At 50.3% G+C, this 18,211-nt stretch overlaps 1 protein-coding gene across 1 annotated transcript in view; it reads right to left on the minus strand.

Annotated features, from left to right (window-relative positions):
• Nucleotides 1-16,951, minus strand: part of LOC106742292 (hemicentin-1-like) — a 357,051-nt gene extending 340,100 nt beyond the window's left edge. Inside the window, exon 1 of the mRNA XM_014615102.1 lies at nt 16,518-16,951. The gene's annotated coding sequence lies outside the window, so the exon portion shown is untranslated. The remainder of the gene's footprint in view (nt 1-16,517) is intronic.
• Between the last annotated feature and the right edge of the window lie 1,260 nt (nt 16,952-18,211).

Raw genomic sequence — 18,211 nt, forward strand, 5'->3', positions numbered from 1 at the left:
CCCCCCCTTTCGTACAAACAGCTCCCGAAATTATAAAGCGGATCGATCCTTCACTCGCCTTCTTGCCAAATTCGGGCGACAAATTCGGGCCTACGCTTCGGTCCGCGCCGGTACTTTCGCCTTTATCTCGCAGCGAATAGACGGTTCTTGATACGACGAGGAGGACGCGCAGACGAGAGATATTCGGTATATACGGAGGCGGTTTCGGACTATTCGCCAACTTTTAACGAGATTGATTACCATTTTTATTAATCAATCGACAGTTCGCAAGATGCGCCGCTGACAGTGACATAATATCGCCGGCGAAAGAGTTCTTCTCTCCGGAGTGCCATTCATCGGGCTGGTCTCCCCGTACACCGAGCGATTCGTCCCCGACGTCCTCCTCGTCGTCTCTCGATCCTCGAAGTTCGCGAAAAAGCGCCGAGTCGGTGTCGTCTCGCGATCTCTCGATGACAAGCCAACTCATTAGATCCGTGTGACTCGATCTCGTTTGAGGGGGAGGAGGAGGAAGAGAGAGGTAAAAATATCGCCGTGCCCCATTAAGAAAACGCCCTGGCCTAATTAGTCTCCGATATTCCGTCGACATTCCGGATCATTAAGTTAGGAAGCGAAACTCAAACCTCAGCCGGCCGGCCGGCCGGATCGTTAGGGAACGATTAATGAATAACGATAGCTCGCGTCATTGAGGTTAGTCGGGATTATCCAAGTCCGATCGTCATCGGACATACGTAAAGAGTTAATCTCTCCCGAGTCGCCGGCGGTAATAAGCTTACCGTTCGGTCGGCGATGTAAGGACCGATCAACGACTCCTCCGGGCCTCGGAAATTCCCGGCTTGGTTCGATTAGACACGCGCGGCCGATCGGCCGCGCGCCTTTCGCCAATCAAGATATTACGCGCGCGGTCGCCCGGCCGCGCATCCCGTCGGCAGAGATTGAATAATTTACCGGCCGTAATTGTGTTATGTAATCTCCGCATTTGCGAGCGTAAATGTTTGAACTAACTGGTAATAATACAAATCTGCAAAATTGAATGCCGGGATCGATAAAAGCGCGGCCGACAGGTAGACAGTTTGGTAGGCAGGCGGGTTACGCTCGACTCGTCGAGGACGTACCACGCCCAATCGAAGGCCAAGGCCTCAGCGTGTAACACATTTTTAGTCGCAAGTGCCCGTGAGAAATCGATCGTCCTCCTGCCGGTCGAAAGGTGAAAATGTTTACGTCGTAACCGTAAGTTCGTGAGAAAACCTGACCGATCGACAGAGATGTGCGAGCTATTCGAATCTGAATAATCCGGAAATTTCGAATCGAGAAGATTCCAATGCGAATCGCACATTGGCGAAGTATTGTTAAAGACGTCCAGCCTCACCGGGAATTGGCGTGACTCGAAAAATTCCGCTGCACGTTAAGCTCCTCTTCGGAAATATTCAAAAAAAAAGCAGTAACGCAAGACACAATCGGCAAGAGAGGTATTATTAAAATCTGCATGTTTAAATAAATTTTCGTGATGTCAAATGTATATGTGGATAATTGAGGAGCGCTGGCATTAGTGATAATTTTTAATCATTCGATATAAATATCAAATTAAGCTTATATCGCAATATTGATTGTGCAGTTTATTAATTATTCTGACGTGGATCTCGTAAATGCGCATACATATTTACACAATGCGCAGTACATTATATTTTTGTGAAATTGAACTTCTAAAATCATCACGGTTTCTGCATCGATTGTAAACGGTTGACAATGTCACGCTCATCAAAGTACTTCAATAATTGATTTACGATCTTTTATTTGACTGTCTTAATTATCACCATCCTATGTCAAATATATTTTATCGGTATCAATATCATTCTAAACATTTAAATATACATATTTTACTTTAAAAATGAGTCGATGTCACAAGATCGATGGTATCCCTCTCAAATCTTTCCTTTCTACCTTTATGTTGGATTCAATGATCATATTGTTAATTAAAAGCCGCGATTCGAATCGATTTTACTCAATTCCGTTCGGCTAAAATTCCGTCGATTCGATTCGGATTCGAAAATAAAAAAAAGAAGATAACCAACTGGGCATAAAAAATCCTCGATTATTCTCTTTTCGGCCGGAGATTAAAATTTGGTTACGCGCAAAGGCCCTAACTGTGACTAAATAAATCCGCGTGTCCGACGCCAGAAAACGAATCGCCGGGACGTCCCGGCTTCCTAACTGCGCGGCTCGACAAAGGATTCCGCTTCTCGTCGCACGGCAGGGCGATTTTACAAAAATCATCCTCGCCGCCCGGCGAGCAGCTCGGGTTTCTATCCGGTGATCCGGCGCGTGGAATAGGCAGAAAAACGGGATAACGAACGAATACGCTGCGCTATTGTCTATCACGCGATATCCGTCCAGGGTGGCGTTTAGGCCACTGGGCAACCGTAAATGGCCGAAATTGAGCCATCCGATCAATTCGAACGATCAGCCCGCCAATACAGTTTTGTCCGACCATCGAGACATAACGAGACTTTACGTACCGTCGAAAAGGCAGTAAAGATTCAAGCGCGGAGTCGCGCACGCGTCGAAGTGGATCCAGGCGAATGAGCGCCGCGAACAGACATCCGCGAGCGAGTCTGAAAAATGAGTGTGGTCGGCGTTGCGAGCACGAAACTAGCGGAAAAGAACATCAGCGAACATGTTTCGGCTCGGTATACATCAAAGGGAACCTGTGCGTTCACAGGTTGTTCGTTCGTGTTCGTTCTGTCTGTATAAGTAGGTCCCGACTGAGCGAACAAGATTCGCAGAAATTAAAATTCCCGCCGAGAGCTCAGGCGGCTTGGCCAAACAAGCGACAGTAATTTCGCACTCCGTGGGACGTTACACGTGAGAAAAAAAAAAAAAAGAGAGGAAAAAAAAACAAAATGGTTCGTTGGAAACGAGTGCCCAGAAGAACTCCGTAATTGACAAAGTTCAAGTGCGCGCACAATAAGTGACGGTAGTTTCAAATTCCGCGGAGCGTTTACATTTTCGAAGGAGAAAAAATCCAGCTTTTGAGAAAAAGCCGGATGCGCGCGATATTTTCGGCCGCTCTCGCGCCGGGTGACATGAAATCCGGCCGAAACGCAATAAAATACAATTCTTCCGCGCGCGCGAAATTAATCCCCGCGCGTGTAATCCTAATATATTTGCATATTGTAAAATGCAATACGTTTCCGGCGGCGCGTGCACAGCGGGTATAATCGATATCGAAGTAGGCGTTCGACGTCAAAGTTCCGCCAGGCAGTTCCGGCAGTTCAAGCGACAAATAAATATCTACGTATACACAGCCGGGGGGGGGGGNGGGAGGGGGAAGAAGGGGAGCGCGTCTACGGTACATACGCCCTACATTTAGCAGAGCGAGCAATTGGAATTTCTATCCGTAGTAATTATCTATTAAAATGTAGAGCACTTAGAGGGAGTTGCAAACTGAATAAATTCGCTTCTTGAGGACGGGCGCTACGGCATTAAGCGGGAGAGGACGACGCGAAAACGAAGCTCCTTGCAAAATTACTCGACGCGCGCGAGCGAGCGGATCTCCGCGCAGCGCGCGTTTCGATTCGTTGCTTTGCCGTGCGCGATGATTTCCCGCGGGACGAATCAATTATTAAATAATTAATTAATTGAACGACGACTCTTCCGAGCCGCTCCAAACTGAGGAGGGGGGTGGGGAGCAGGCCTCGGCGTCTCCTGCATTTTAAATGACGCCGCGCGACACACAAAGCGACCGTGCTTCGCCGTCCCCTCGTTCGCGTGAATTCTAAAAACGCGAGCCGTAATTAAGCCCTTTATTAAGCTCTTTTATCGGATCCCATCGTCATCCGCGAGAGATTCGGCCGGTACAGCCGGTATTTTAATGTTCGTCGGCTATTCCGATGGGAGGACACGCCTAGAAAAACGGACTCCCGCACTTTCCGCGCTTCCCGTCGCGCGCGGGACTTTAAAACCGATCAAGAGGCGAGCGCGGGCGCGTGTGTATTTCGCTTTACTCGAACGACAGCGAGTTCAGAGTGTAACGAGATAAAGCGCAGGGTAAATAGGTGGAGAGCGACAGGAGCGGGGAGGGAATGAGAGATAGCGCGAGTGGGAGAGAGAGAGAGAGAGAGAGAACGAACGAAAACACGACGGGAGGGGAGTGAGGGGGAGATAGAGAAATTTGCGGCCGGAGTTCTCGTATCCCTACCCGGTCGATCATTCGTGACGTGTCGAGCTTTCAATGCATCACGCGGAAAATACAGTCGCTGCTTCGAATCACGCGCTTCTACACGGAAAGCTTATATATCGCGGCGCGATTTATCACTCGTTTAACGCGCGTCCGCGCGCCCAGCAAGATTCGAACACTTCCCGGACGTGCCGGAGGCACCCCCCTCCCTCTCCCTCTCTCTCTAGTTAGACCTGACTTGCTTTCCCTGCCAATGCATAAGACCGATATTTTTGTTTTCAGGTCTTCTGTATATGAGATACAATGTCTCGAAACCTTGGTTTGCCTGCGAGACTACGCAATGCTCGATTACTTTAAGAAATGTTGGTATGTATTTATTTTAAGATATACATGTACGTATTCAGGGAGAACTTTGTACGAAATTGAGTATTGCACATCGTGAGCTTCAGGAAATTTTATTCGAGACAGCGCGAAATAAACAATGCTCTCTCTCTCTCTCTCTCTCTCTCTCTCACTCTTCTTTTTCGACGCATTATATCGACACGTGTCAACACGCGAGGAGCGAAGCGGCGGATGAATAAAATACCCGCCGACACGCGCTTCCGAGCGCGAGCTCTATTTTTTATTTCGCGTTCGATAATTTTGTAATTGTACACGCGGCGGCTGCGCATTACGGCGACTCAAACACGCGGGTAAGCAGCGGCATAATTTAGCCCTCAGCGAATATATACGCGACGCGCGAGCGCGGTTGCGATATTTCCCGGCGAATTGAAATTACGCCCGATCCTCGCCGGGACATCTAATTTTCAACGCAACAAATCTCGCGCGCGCGCGATTCCCCGCCTTTCGCTCCTCGGTTTCCGCGCGCCGTGCGCCCTGCGAGGCGATGCAAGAATAATAAAGCCGATAATAGCAGTAACCGTCGCGAAGTCTCCAGACGACTCCGTCCTGGAATAGCCGCGGACGGACCTTTAAAATACGTTACGCAATTTCTTCCCCTCTCCCTTCTCCCGTCTCGTCGAAAACGCCGCGTTTGACGGCGCGACGTGCCAGAGGTATATTGTGATACTACGTGGGAAAAAAAAAGTTTAATTGAATTAACCGGAAAGCGAACAATCAAAACGCGTTTCCGTCGGTTTGCTCACTTTCTGCCTCATTCAACCAAACCCCCCCTTTTTTTTTTTTCGTGCACCGATGCAACATTGGCATCGATATTTTTCTTTCAATACCGGGTATTTTTGTATAGATATTTCCTTTCGATATTCGCACCCGTATCAGTACTACTTCGTTTCGATGTCTCTTCGATATCTTTCTTTACAATTGTTTTCTCTCAATCGGTCCCGATAATATCACGCGTTTCTGATTCACGAAGATCACCGTGACGTGCAACTTGCAGTTTGAAAATTACCCTCTCTCACGCTTTCTACGCTAATTTTACGGCTATTCATTGATCGCCGAGTTTCATCAAGTTTCGCCACCGGTATCGGTGTTTCTATTTCGATGCTGGTATCGCCGACGATAATACTCTCGATTAGATAAGTAACGCCGACGTGGCGTCCGCCGTTTCGCGATTCGGTAGTTCAACGAGCCGGCCCGTTAAAAATGGAACTGTCTCATCGCCGATGGCAGCTCGTTCATCGCGGAGGAGCCGGCGTTTTGCGGAAATAAAACCTCCCCATTTACGCGTGTAGTGTGCGTAAATCCGTGGGCGCGATTTACGCGGCTTCATTTTCGGCAGCGGCGCGGCGATGTTGGTAACAGCGGCGATAATAACGGCAGTAACAGTAGCGGCGATGGTAGTAGTAGTAGTTACGGCATCGATTATGATCAGTTTACGCGTTAAAGCGTATTTGCATAAAAGTATATGCTCTTTCATTGGCGCAAGTTTTTAATGTCATTAAAATGCGCTTTGCATATTAACTCTTCGACAACAAAGTGCCCGCAGCCAGCTTCCGTCGTCTCTTGTGCGGCGCGCAGCGGAGCCTGAAAATTCTGCTTGACGCTTAACGAGAGAGCGAGAGAGCGCTTTAACCGGTGTTTTTCTTAGAAGAAAATTACACATAAAACGCGTCGGAATAAAGCACGAGACGAACATTTTTCGCGATAACAAGTCTCTCTCTCTCTCTCTCGCTCTCTCGCTCCCTCTGCCACGTTCACCGCTCTCCCGCGCGACGTATTAACCGGTAAGGCCTCCCCTCATTATCCACCTCTACTCCACACGATCATTTTACTTTCTCATCAGAAAAATCCAATGTAAGCGAATTAACCGCGCGTGATACAGTAATAAGCCGTCAGACGTCCCCCTCCTCCTCCGCGCACGCGCGTAATTCGTTTGCGTTGATCTCCGGCCGGTGAAAGTTAGAACAGTAGGAGAGACGATGGAGAGTTGGTGCCGGGGAACAATTGGGACAGAGTTGTTTTCGTTCCAACAGTTGGTGGTGTACTTTTGATCGAGGCGCAAAGCCGATGTGTCTCTCTCAGCTCTATGTGAGACGCGTGAAAACAGCTCACCAAGTTGCAACGATTACGAAGTAACAAAGGCATCGATAATTCAAGCATAGTTACACATTCATTAACGCTCTGTCCCAATTCTCCCTGCCCATCTGTCCCATCTCTCTCCGGCGCGGGGGTGAGTCGGGCCGGATATTCGACTTCCCGATTCCCATTCGGTTACATTCTTAATTATCGGGACAGCTCGCTCAAACTTGTCTATTAACTCCCTCGGCAAATTAACCGATCGGTCTCGATTTCCGTCGTCGCGAAATCATGCAAAAGGAAAGGTACGGAAGACAAAATGTCGAAGTCATCCCACCCAGCGTAATCTTCCCGCACGCTTCAGGGAGAGAAGCGAGATCCGAGCGCCGGGAAGCAATACCGGCGCGGACTTTTCGGCCTTCGGACTTCCAAGGGAGTTGAGGGGGGGAGAGAAGAAGAGAGGAAGCCGCGCGTGTAGTCCGGCGAGCACGCGGAAATGCGAGGGAGCGCGATACGCTCGTCGGCCGCGAGGTAGAGGAAGAAGGCGACCGGATGGTACCCGTTGGCGACGGGGCAGGGGGAGGCAGGAGGGGAGAGAGCCGGTGAAAATGCTGGTGCCACCCTCCTTAGGCATTTTCAATTACGCGAAATTACCTCGGGATATTAATAATGCCGGCTGATATTTACGCTGTTGGCGCCGCCGCTACGACCACCGACGCCGCCGCCGACGCGCCCACCGCGCGCACCGTTGCCGTAAATAAAGTAGTACGCCGGGGCAGAGGCAAATAAAGCTTATTAGGCGGTCGCGTGCGCTGGAAATATGCGTGCCACGCCGAGGCGCACGCGGGGCCGTGTTATACAAGGTGGCGAGAAATCGTGGCGAGAAATCGTGGCGACCCCACGTCCACCCCCGACCGCCCCTTCGCTCCCCGCTTAGAACGTGCTCTTCCCGCCGGCGATTTTCACGCGAGAAGGACCTTCTCGCTACCTCGTCGCTTAAAAGGACAGAGTTGCCGAAATATTGACGATCGTTTCGCGAATCCACGGTTGGCGTGCGCGAAATTCCCGTCGGAGCCGGCATGACCCGAAATATTTCGGACGCGCTCGAGATCGTCGCGGACCTCCCGGCGAATCGTCCATTCCGGCTCGGGGGCTCTCGCGAAAGTGCGGGCTCGAAACCTCGCGGCCGACCACTTCGGAAAAGCGCGCGATGACTGGCAGCCAGGGCAGGAGAAGTCGCTGACTGGCGAATCTTATTTTCCGAACGTGCCATGTATCGAACGCGTGTGCTACGTTCCCCGTCGCACGGTGGGACGAATCGCCCGAATTTGCGGCCGGGATCTTATTTCGCCAGCTTCGGAATGATGAAAACGTGTTGGCGTACTTAAATGACTTAATGCTCGATCTACGTAAATTCAGGTATTACGCATCGACTATTTCCGTTTCCACATATGAAGAGCGTCGCATAAAATACGCGGGAGAAAAGCCGAAAAATCTCTGAATATGGCGTGTGAAGATTGATTAAAACGTGTAGTCACGCTTAAGAATCGTTCACGTTTAGGGTTTTGGCCGCAAATTTGAGTGGTTCGCTCCACCGTGCGCCGTCTCTCATCGCGTCTTGCCGAAAAATCACGGGATTCCCCCGGCCCCAGCTTCGATAAGCTCGAGGGTCCCCTTGAAAATTTCAGCAGCGAATGCCGGGTTTATTTGGCGTTATTAAGCCCGGTGAATAAACGACGCGACCTCCCGTCGAAGTAATGGCTTTCAAAGCTGCGATTACTTATACATACTATAATGTATAGCTACGCTATCGCCGGATACGCGTGTCTACGCGCGCACTGGCGCCGTGCGCGAAATAAGTAATTTCATTTCCGCGCAGTTTCGCGTTTCCAAGCGTATTACGTTTAAAACAGGGTCGTTCGTTAGCGCGCTCGTGATTCCCCACATCTTCGGAAATTTTCGACGCTCAAAGTAGATCCGAGGGCCCCCGAATTTTCGCGTCATCGTAGAAAACGCGACCCTCCGACTCGCCCCTCGTCCATAATCTTGCTTTATGAAGCAAGCAGTAGTCAAATTGACCAACCACAGTCGTTTATTAGAGGAATGATCGATCGTGGCTGGTCAAGCCGATTTTACTGCTCATGTCGCAAAATAAGATTGTGGACAATTAAAGGGTTACTCCCCGGACGTCGTTTAAATTCTCTCTCTCTCTCTCTCTCTCTCTCTTTCGCACGCGTTTTCGAATTCTCCCGACTAATATCAACGGACGAACGGACGAACGATGAGGAGGTCTTTTCAGTTGCGAGATATTCCAAAGGTGTTCGGCCAAATCTCGCCCGTGCGCGCGGTCTTATGCGTTAATTGCTCCGCTTTGATTGCGCCGCAGAGCCGCCGAAATTCAACGGATTTCCTAAATTAACAATCTTCGAGAGCCTTGCGCAGTATCTCTCACTCTCTCCCGCTTCGACAGAGAGGAGGAGGTTAAAGCCTGTTCCCTTGATTCGGCGCAATTAACACGCTAGCTTGTATAAATATTACATCGAGCGAGAATGCCGGCTGGATCTAAAGCGATTAAGCGCCCGGAGAAGATAGAAATGATTTATCGCAACGGTGGCGGCAGCAACAACGGCCGTGGAATAATACAGTCAGCGAAATCATTCGCGCATAGTGTCGCTTTCCGGGACGCGTCTGAAGCGCACGCATACCTCGCGAGAGCTTAAAACTCGGCCGAGCGTCGAACTGAAAGTACGTAACTTCGTCGGGAGAATTCGAAAACGCGTCCGCCACGAAGCCACCCCCGTCCTAGCTCAGAAAGAGAGAGAGAGAGAGAGAGAGAAGGCCGCGTACAAGAACAACATTCTTGCAGCTTTTCGTGAGGTTCTCTCGTATCTTTTATAATCCAAACTATCTATCTCGCGGGAGACGTACAAAGCCAGGTAAGATAGCGGATATATCCGCGCTCTATTAAATTTCGCTGAATTATTCATAAGTGAAAACACACGTGTACACACGCACACACATACACACACACACATATCTAATACATACGTGAGCACACACCAGGATCGGTAATACGGGCGACGTGCGTTCTCTCTTCTCGCGCTCGGTGTGCGCGCACGAACGAATATCCGATATTACTCCGTTTCGCTTTAACGTAACTCACTTTTCGGGCAAAAACCGGATTACACACGCTCGCGAACGTTTTAATTATTTGGCGCGGATATACGAACACGCTCACGCGCGCGCGCGTAAAGTCGCGCAAGAAAGATTACGTACACAGCGTGGGCCCCGCGCGGAAGCGCGAAGAGCGCGGCAGGGGGATTAATCTGATTTCAAAAAGTAATTACTTTCCGCGCGTGCAAATGTTTACACGCAAGTGTCGCGTTTAATGTATTCGCGAACAAAACGCAAGCCGCCGGCGAGCGGATCGTATTTTAATCGCAATCGCAAACCCCGCGGACCGAAGAATTCGCAGCTTCGCGCTGCCGAATTTATCGTTCAAGGAGGTACGGTTTAGGTTTCGCTAAATATAAGGTTACACCTGTAATATGTATAATTATATCTATAATATAATATATATGCATGAATGAAATGTCGATAATCTCTGCCGCACCATTTCCGAGAGATATTTAATTACAACGTTCAATTATGAAGAAATTTAATTATAAACGTGTGCAAACATAGAGACCTCATAATAAACCAAGTTTTTTTCTTTAATTTGGCATATAAGACGGATATTTACAAAACTATCGTACTGGTCAGTTTCGTTCTCGATCAACATTTATTCGCATAAAATCCCAGTGAAATAAGTGCATAGAGGAGAAATGTTGCTCGAAAAGGAACGTCGTGGGATATATTTGCGAGAGACGGCCGCTCGATGCGCCCGTGGAAACACGGCGCTTAGCGGTGGAAGCTCCTTAAACATTCGCCGCGTCCGGGCGCTCTTCATTTCCGCCTTAACGAGAAGGAAATTGACGCGAGCCGCTCGGTTTCGTCGATTACTTCCACGCGGCGGACTTAAACGGCCGAGCTAATGATCGAGAATAAAGCGCACCCCGGGAGCGATTCGCGCTCGTCGCGCGCGCGACCCGATTTGTATTTATGTAAAGAAAGAGAAGAAAAAAGAAGAACGTCTCCCCGGCGTCTCGGCGATAGTGTTATTCAAATTTAACCGCGGGAGAGTTTTAAATTACGCGCGGGCGCGCCTACATTTCACGGGGTGAAAAAGCGGACAAACGCGCACTCCCTCTCGCGGGTAGGGCTCGGCCGTTTGCCGATTCGCGATTCACGAGTTTCTCTCGCCGAGAAGTTGGCCGACGCGCGGGGGTACGCGGAGGAGGAATGACGTCCTCGTCGGCAGTTTAATTATATTTTTCGCCGCTACTGTGTATATCAATATCAGTTTAGACTTCGGCGATTAACAGGGCCCGCGCAGTGAAAGGTCGGAAGTGCCGGCGGTGCTGGTAGCAGGGTCGGTTGATTGTGTAACTCTAATGCCATCTATCACGCCTTCATTCCCCATCCTCGGACCTTCCGCGGTGCCGCGGGGGTGAGCACGCGGGGGTGCGGGTGGGATAAAAGCGAGGAAAAGTAGCGTCTCGAAGATGAATGGTTCGGGCATCGATGACGCCCGAAGGCAGGCGGGCCGCGCGGAAGGGAGTATCGAAAAATTCGCCGGCAAGAAGAGCGCCGGCGGTTCGCGAAAAATCGCTAATGGACCATTCATTTTTATTTGGCCGCTGTTACTTCTTGCTTCAGCCGAGCCGCGAGAGAGAGAGAGAGAGAGAGAGAGGGAGAAATGAAGGGGAAAAAGAATGAAAAAGATGCGCGCGCGCGAGAAGAGTATCTCGACTTTATCCGGGATAAAGAATTTATGCCCGCGAATGGAATTCCCGATTATTCGTCTCGATGCGCGCGGCAAAGGTATAAGTAAGAAAACGTGTAATATAATTCCGTCCGGAAGGGTGGGCGAAAGGAGTGCGGTGCCTCCCCGGAAGCGCCCGCGTTACTTACGACGGTATCGGTATCGGACCAACTAATCCCCAACTAATTCAGCCTGATACTTGACAATATCGCGTTAGACGGTATCCGACGGTACGTAATCCATTTATCACGTCCGTGGCCGCGTCGGGGTCGGAATTATCGCGCGCGAGAATGGGCGAAAACGCCGAAACCGGAAGCGGTTCCGCCGTCGACGACGCCGTCAGGCGTTATCGAACGCGTTCGCTACGTTAACGCTGCTCCGCTCCACGTAGAGGGTGGCCGTCGTTGCGATGTCCGAGGGCCGTTTGGCAGCGCTCGCTCGGCCACGTCCCGCCGATATTTCTGCGACGTAAAACGGGGGAATGTGGCTTACGCCATCGGAATGGAATAACGCGCTGGAAAATGCCGCGGATGATGCATGCGCCAACTGGCGTTGGGGGTACGGATGAGAAACAGTGTCTTACGAGGGGGTGGCCTCTCTCGCCCGCCGGTGTTCCTTCGGCTGTGGCTCGTCCGACGCCGGAAGCATCCGTCTCTCTCCTCTCTCTCTCTCTCTCTTTTATTCTGCCCACCCGCCTGTCTTGCCTCGCGATGCAAACTTTTCAACGCGCGCGTTTACACGTCGCCCGTCCTCGAGTTTACAGACCCGCTGATAGATTCTCGCGGCCGTTCGTCCGTCCGACCGACCGACCGCAGCCCGGGAAAGTTTCGCAATTTCCGCGTGGCAAATGTCTCATTTACTTATTTATTTTCGCATGAAACATCGCCAGATCGACATCAAATTATTTGATTTCCCTCTCGCGTCGCACCGAGCCCGCCCTTCCCCCTTCTCCTCTTCTAACCGTGACGTCGCGATTATGATTGTTCGATCGTACGAACGGGGGGCCGTTAAATGAACACCGGGGCGCGAGCGGATGATCGTCGAAAAGTGAACCGTAACGTCCCACCCGTAACGCGCGCGAAAATTCAATAGCCGATAAAATCAGCTTTCAACTGGCGCGCGCGGCCATTTGCAACAATCGCGGGCGCAAAAAGTAATACGCGCGCGCATAGCACTAACATATATATATTAGATGTGCGCGACGCGAGCGCGTATCGTCCGCGTCGCTGAGAATCGCGACAACGCGAAACCACCGCTGCCTTGAATTTTAATAGAAAAAAAAAGGATGAGGAAGAGGGGCTGAGGGGAGAAGGGAAAACGAGGGGGAGAATATCCTCTCGCGATTCTCGCCGAGCTGGGCCGCTAATGAGAGATGCGTTACGGTATTCTCTCGTTCGCGATAGATAAATAGACGGATAGATAAAATTTTATCGTACGCTCCGGGAAAATTCCTCTCAGGCGCAATTAAGTGGCAGTGAAAAAAAGCAAAATAAGACGAGTGATATTTGCACAGTGCGACGGAAAAAAGAGGAGAGACAGAGAGAGGAGGAGAGCATAATTTATCGCGCGCTCTGGGATTCAATCCCTTAAGGGGATGCTGGAGTAATCGGTGATTACCGACATTACAGGTCCCGCTATTTTCCAAAGTGGCGTCGCAAAATTTACAATTCTTTTACACGCGTAAGGTGCACACACTCGCAACGATAAACGGAGGACTAAAAGTGGAAAGAAAATTCAAAAAGCGCACATAATGCGTGGAGCTGTCAAGTCACGTTCGCTTAATGTCAAAGTTGCACAGTTTGTATGTAGAAAATTACTGATCGAACAATTAGCCGGGACGCGCGCCGCTCACAATCACCGATTACGCACACGTTCTCGCACGTATCCCGCGGGGGCATCGGCGGCTGATACGATTATTTGCGCACGATAACGGGACATCACGGGGTCCGGAGCGCTCTTCGTCGTTACGAGGAGCGTTAGAGCCGCGAAGGAGCGTGGAATAAGGAGCACTCCGGAATAGAGCCCGGGTTATGGCGTTCCATAACGCGAAGCCGCATACGGTATAAGAGTGGCTGTGCGAGGCGTCGTCGTCGCTCGGTCCTCTCGCGCAACCTTTCGCTACCTACCTACCTACCCTCCCTCTCCCCGCGCGACTCGTGCCATTTTCCCGACGAAAGTAATAATTACCGACAATGAGCGTTGCGCTCTCGACAAGTGCAATCTGCGTGCGCGGCTTCTCGTTGCATTTTTGTCGACCGTGTTTACGAGAGCAAAATCTCTCTCTCTCTCTCTCTCTTTTTGTCATGCGAGCGATACGGAAGTATTTCTCGTCGGCCTCGATTTTACCGCATTGCGAAAACCGTCGAGCGAAGAGGCGGAGTTGATTTTCCCCTCATAAAGTTCGCGAGCGAGTCAAAATGACGAAGGGATGATAATTCGAACGTCACCGCATGTCTTCCGGATGACCCGCGCGACTTGCGATATTAAGGAAGAATGCAACGAGGGAGCCTCTCTCTCTCTCTCTCTCTCTCTCGTTCTGTATCTGTGTATAATAAATTTGACGTTTCGTCCATCGACGGCGTAGGTTGCTCTCGGACCGCGCGAATACGGGAATACCGGAGGGATACTTATTGGATATTAAATGGGGCATTCTCCCCATAGATCTTCCACGTCACCTCGCACTGTCATAATGACAGCCTTTGGAAACTCGAAATACCGTAACGCAGTGTCCATGACTATCCAAGACGTAACCGTGCAATTCCGTTGCTTTGGAATCCGCTGCGGAATGTGGCGAGTATCGATCTACCTGCAGCCGAACTCTAATAAATGTGGCATAGGTCCGCTGAAGGGATAAGAGACAAGAAGAGAGACCAAGAGAGAGAGAGAGAGAGAAAGAGTAGATAGATAGATAGATGAATAGATAGATAGGTAGAGAAAGAGAGAGAGAGAGAGAGAGGACAAGCGTGAGGCACAAAGTGAACGAACATTTTCCGCTCAGATGGCCATTTTTATACATGGATTTTTATTTTTATTACACCGTGAGAAGAGAACCCGATCTTCGCAAAAATAAAACGCGCGCACTCCAAAAATGTTTCGATAAATCCGCGAAAATTCAAAAATAGCCTACGCGACGTACGTCGATTATTAAAATGATCGCCCGACGCGCTCGTTTTCGTTCAATTCAATCTCTCTCTCTCTCTCTCTCTCTCGCTCGCTCGTCGACTGAATGCGACACGCGGTCAAACCTGATGTAATTCGAAAAGAGAAAGGTAGAAGGGGAGAAGAGAGAGAGAGAGAGGAAAAAAAACGGGCGGAACGGAAGAATCCGTCGAGTTCGCCGCGAGAGAATCAAAACCGAGAGCTCCCGATCGATAACTCATCGGCAATCGAGGGAGCGCGCGCGGTGCGCTATCGATTAATTATAATAATATTAATTGGTACAACATAATTTCTGCATTATGCTTCCACATTAATTAAACTCCGTCCTATCCTATTTGTTATGTAAAATTATCGCAACAATTATTATCTGTTCCGTGCCGCGTTTGCACATTGAATTTGAATAATTCATGCGGCGCACAGCTAAGTCCTGAATGGCGCGAGCGCGCTCGTCCCCGAATTAGACCGGGCACAATGAAATTTCGCGTCCCTTACGCGCACGAAAGGGGGGAAATCTTGACGGAATAACGATCAAGGACTTCTGATACCTCCCTCTAACGCATACGGAGTCGGTCTGCTTGCCGGCATTCTCGACGACCTGTTATCTCCGCTTTCGGTCGTCGGCACGGGAACGTACACCCCGGGCTCTCTCTCTCTCTCTCTCTTGTCGACTTCTCGTTCCCTCCCCTTTGTCGACGACGAGAGGCTATACGAACACCCTCCGACCTACGCTAGCAGAGAGCTCTTTGCGCCGCTATAAAAACATTCCACGGCCGGCATAAAAGATTCCCGGTGTCAAATAAAAAGCCGCAGTTGATCAATTCTTCGGCTCCTTCGCCCTCGGGAAACCTACTCGCGTCGGCTTCCCCGTTCGCCTCCTCTTTTCCGCGGTGGAAGAGGAATTTCGTGACGTCTATAACGCACCCTCATATCCCGCGCGGATCGGCCCTCCAGTTCTCTCTCTCTCTCTCTCGGCGAACATATTCGAACCCCGATGAAATCAATTCCAAAGGTCGCTCTCTCCTCTGCTCCTGCGATCTCTCCCTCCTTAGCCGTCTACTACACTCTTAGTCCGGGCGCGCCGACGTGGCGCCGTTTCGCGTCGGAAGAAGAAGCGGCGCGAGTAGAAACACATCCGGGCCGGACGCGCGTCACGCGGCGGACGCGCGCTTCGACGTTGCGCGCGATAAATGAAGCGTCTCGCGAGATCGAGCTCGTCGAGTGGAAAACAAGAGCGAAATGCCGCTCAAGAAGCGACGGCTCTCGCGTTTTCAGCGCCGGATAATTACTCATTCCCCCCCCCGCGACGATAAAATCTGAAGCTCCCGCTCTTCCGCAGTGAGTGCCGTAAAAAACTGCCTCGATTAGGGGGATGCTGTGAAAGCATCGATATTAATATTGAATCGGGTGTCTAATCGAGAATATCGATGTTATTAGTGATTTCAATGCCAGAATCAAAATATCGATACCGACACTGGTATAGAAATTTAAACAGATTTCAAATTAGGAGAAATATGAAAATCGGGAAAGTGCTTGTCTTGCAAGCTGCTTTTCATCGCTGATCGCGACCGAGTGCGATCTCGCGGCGGCGAGTCCCTCTTTCTCCTCGCGAGTTCTCATTTTTTTGTCTTTTTTCTTTCCGAATGAGGGAAGCTCGAGAGCTATATCACTTTGGCCCGGGCGAGGCGCGCTCCCGGTCGACAAATATTAGAACGATATTTTTTCGCGACGCGCATTTCCACGCCGCATACTGACTCGACGCGTGGAGAAGGCGCGCGCGCGCATTGGTTGGCTGGCTGGCCGGCCGGCTGGCTGGCTGGGTGGTTGCATCGACTAATTATTTATTACCTCGTAAAAGTAACGCTCTTTCGGCCGTCTGAATAAGTAACTGCCATTAAGCTCGAGCGTGTGGACGATATATCTGTCGGACGTACGAGAGTGTTTCCGGCAAGAGCACGACTTTTACGAGCGCGTTGCAAGACGATCGTCCGCGGTAGCGTAGTGCCCTCTCTCTCTCTCTCCCTTCCTCAGCCCCTCTCTCTCGCTCGCTCCTGTGCTCCCGGGTCGTCCCAGCCGCACCTCTGACCCGCTTGTTCTCGTCTCGACTCAAAATCCCCGAGAGCGGCTCCGGCCAGCGCGGAGTCGGCTAACAGGACGTGTCTCGGATCACTCGGGATGCACGAGGAAAATCTCGAGCCGATTCGAATGCCGTTCGAACGGAGCGGAAATTCTCCGAAGTCTCGCGAGGTTTCCGCGACGGAACCTCTCGAGCACCTCGAGAGTCTCGTCTCGCGGGCCAACTATCGCGACCTATCCTCCGCATCACGTCGCCTATGCGTCCGCTCGTTATCTCAGCTCCGCGAGCAGATAACCCCGGTGACCTCTCGATTCGGAATCACGTGACACTAGAGTGTCCTTGTACGCGCCGAGTACGAGGAATCGTCGGGGAACTTTCGAGACGGGGGGAGCCGTCGATTATCCGATAATTATCGACGCGCGGCCGATATTCCGTCGACGGGAACAACAACCGCTATCCGATCAATGGACATTTGCATCACAAAGTAATACAATTTACAGGAGGGGATGCAAAACCTACCGACCAACCTCTCTCTCTCTCTCTCTCTCCCTGCCCTTTTTTCCCCGTTCCGGCGTTAACGAAGCCCCGATAGGAAGCATTAGCGAGTGAATACGTCGCTTACGAGCAGTAAAGTGCTAACGATTATTCCGAGAATACGTGTAAACGATTCCTCGTACAGCCGCGATAGGGAAACGAGCTATACTTTGCCTGATTAGTAACGTCGGTTCGACGGCATTTGAATGCCCCGGTATTTTTATTATTCTCCGTACCATATGTAACTGAAAATTCGCACGGGGTGGTGAGGGGGAAGTACTCGGTGTTCGCGATTTCGTGAATTCGCGTTTTACCGAACCGGGCGATGCGTATTTCCGAAAATGTATATACGAACAATGCGCTTCCGCGATTGCCGCGATTGCCTCAAGTATTCGCGCAATTAGCTCAGGATGTGTACTACTACTAGACTAGACTACTACTAGACTAGAGCTCGTCTCTTTCCGGAATTATAATTGGAAGACGGCCAAAAAGTATTCGGCCGAAGCGGAGCGCGTAGAATCGACCGACGTGCGCGGGGAAAAGAGATTTTTCGGAAACTTAAGAAAATATCTTCAACTGAAGCGAATTCGTCTTATGGAACAAACGAATGTTTGAGTCAACGAGCAGGATTGTATTAAAAAACTTCTTCCTCGTCTCAGTAGAGCAATATTTAATATATAACGAAGTGAATTTTTCTTTTATGAAAAACCAAACATTTCCTCACAATAATACTGTGTTTTTCCGATCAAACAACATAATTCACTCCAGTTAAACAACAACATTTTCGTTCAAACAGAACGACATTTGATATTAAACTGTGCTATTTGTATGAAATAAATCCAGATCAAAACAAGCACGTGTGCTAAACCCAAAGAAACCTTTTTCTCTGTGTAGCAGCATCGATAGTAATATCGGTAAGAGTATAAAGAGT

The sequence above is a fragment of the Dinoponera quadriceps genome, unplaced genomic scaffold (genome assembly GCF_001313825.1).
Source record: "Dinoponera quadriceps isolate SergipeBrazil2010 unplaced genomic scaffold, ASM131382v1 scaffold628, whole genome shotgun sequence".
In the NCBI taxonomy this organism is placed as follows: domain Eukaryota; kingdom Metazoa; phylum Arthropoda; class Insecta; order Hymenoptera; family Formicidae; genus Dinoponera; species Dinoponera quadriceps.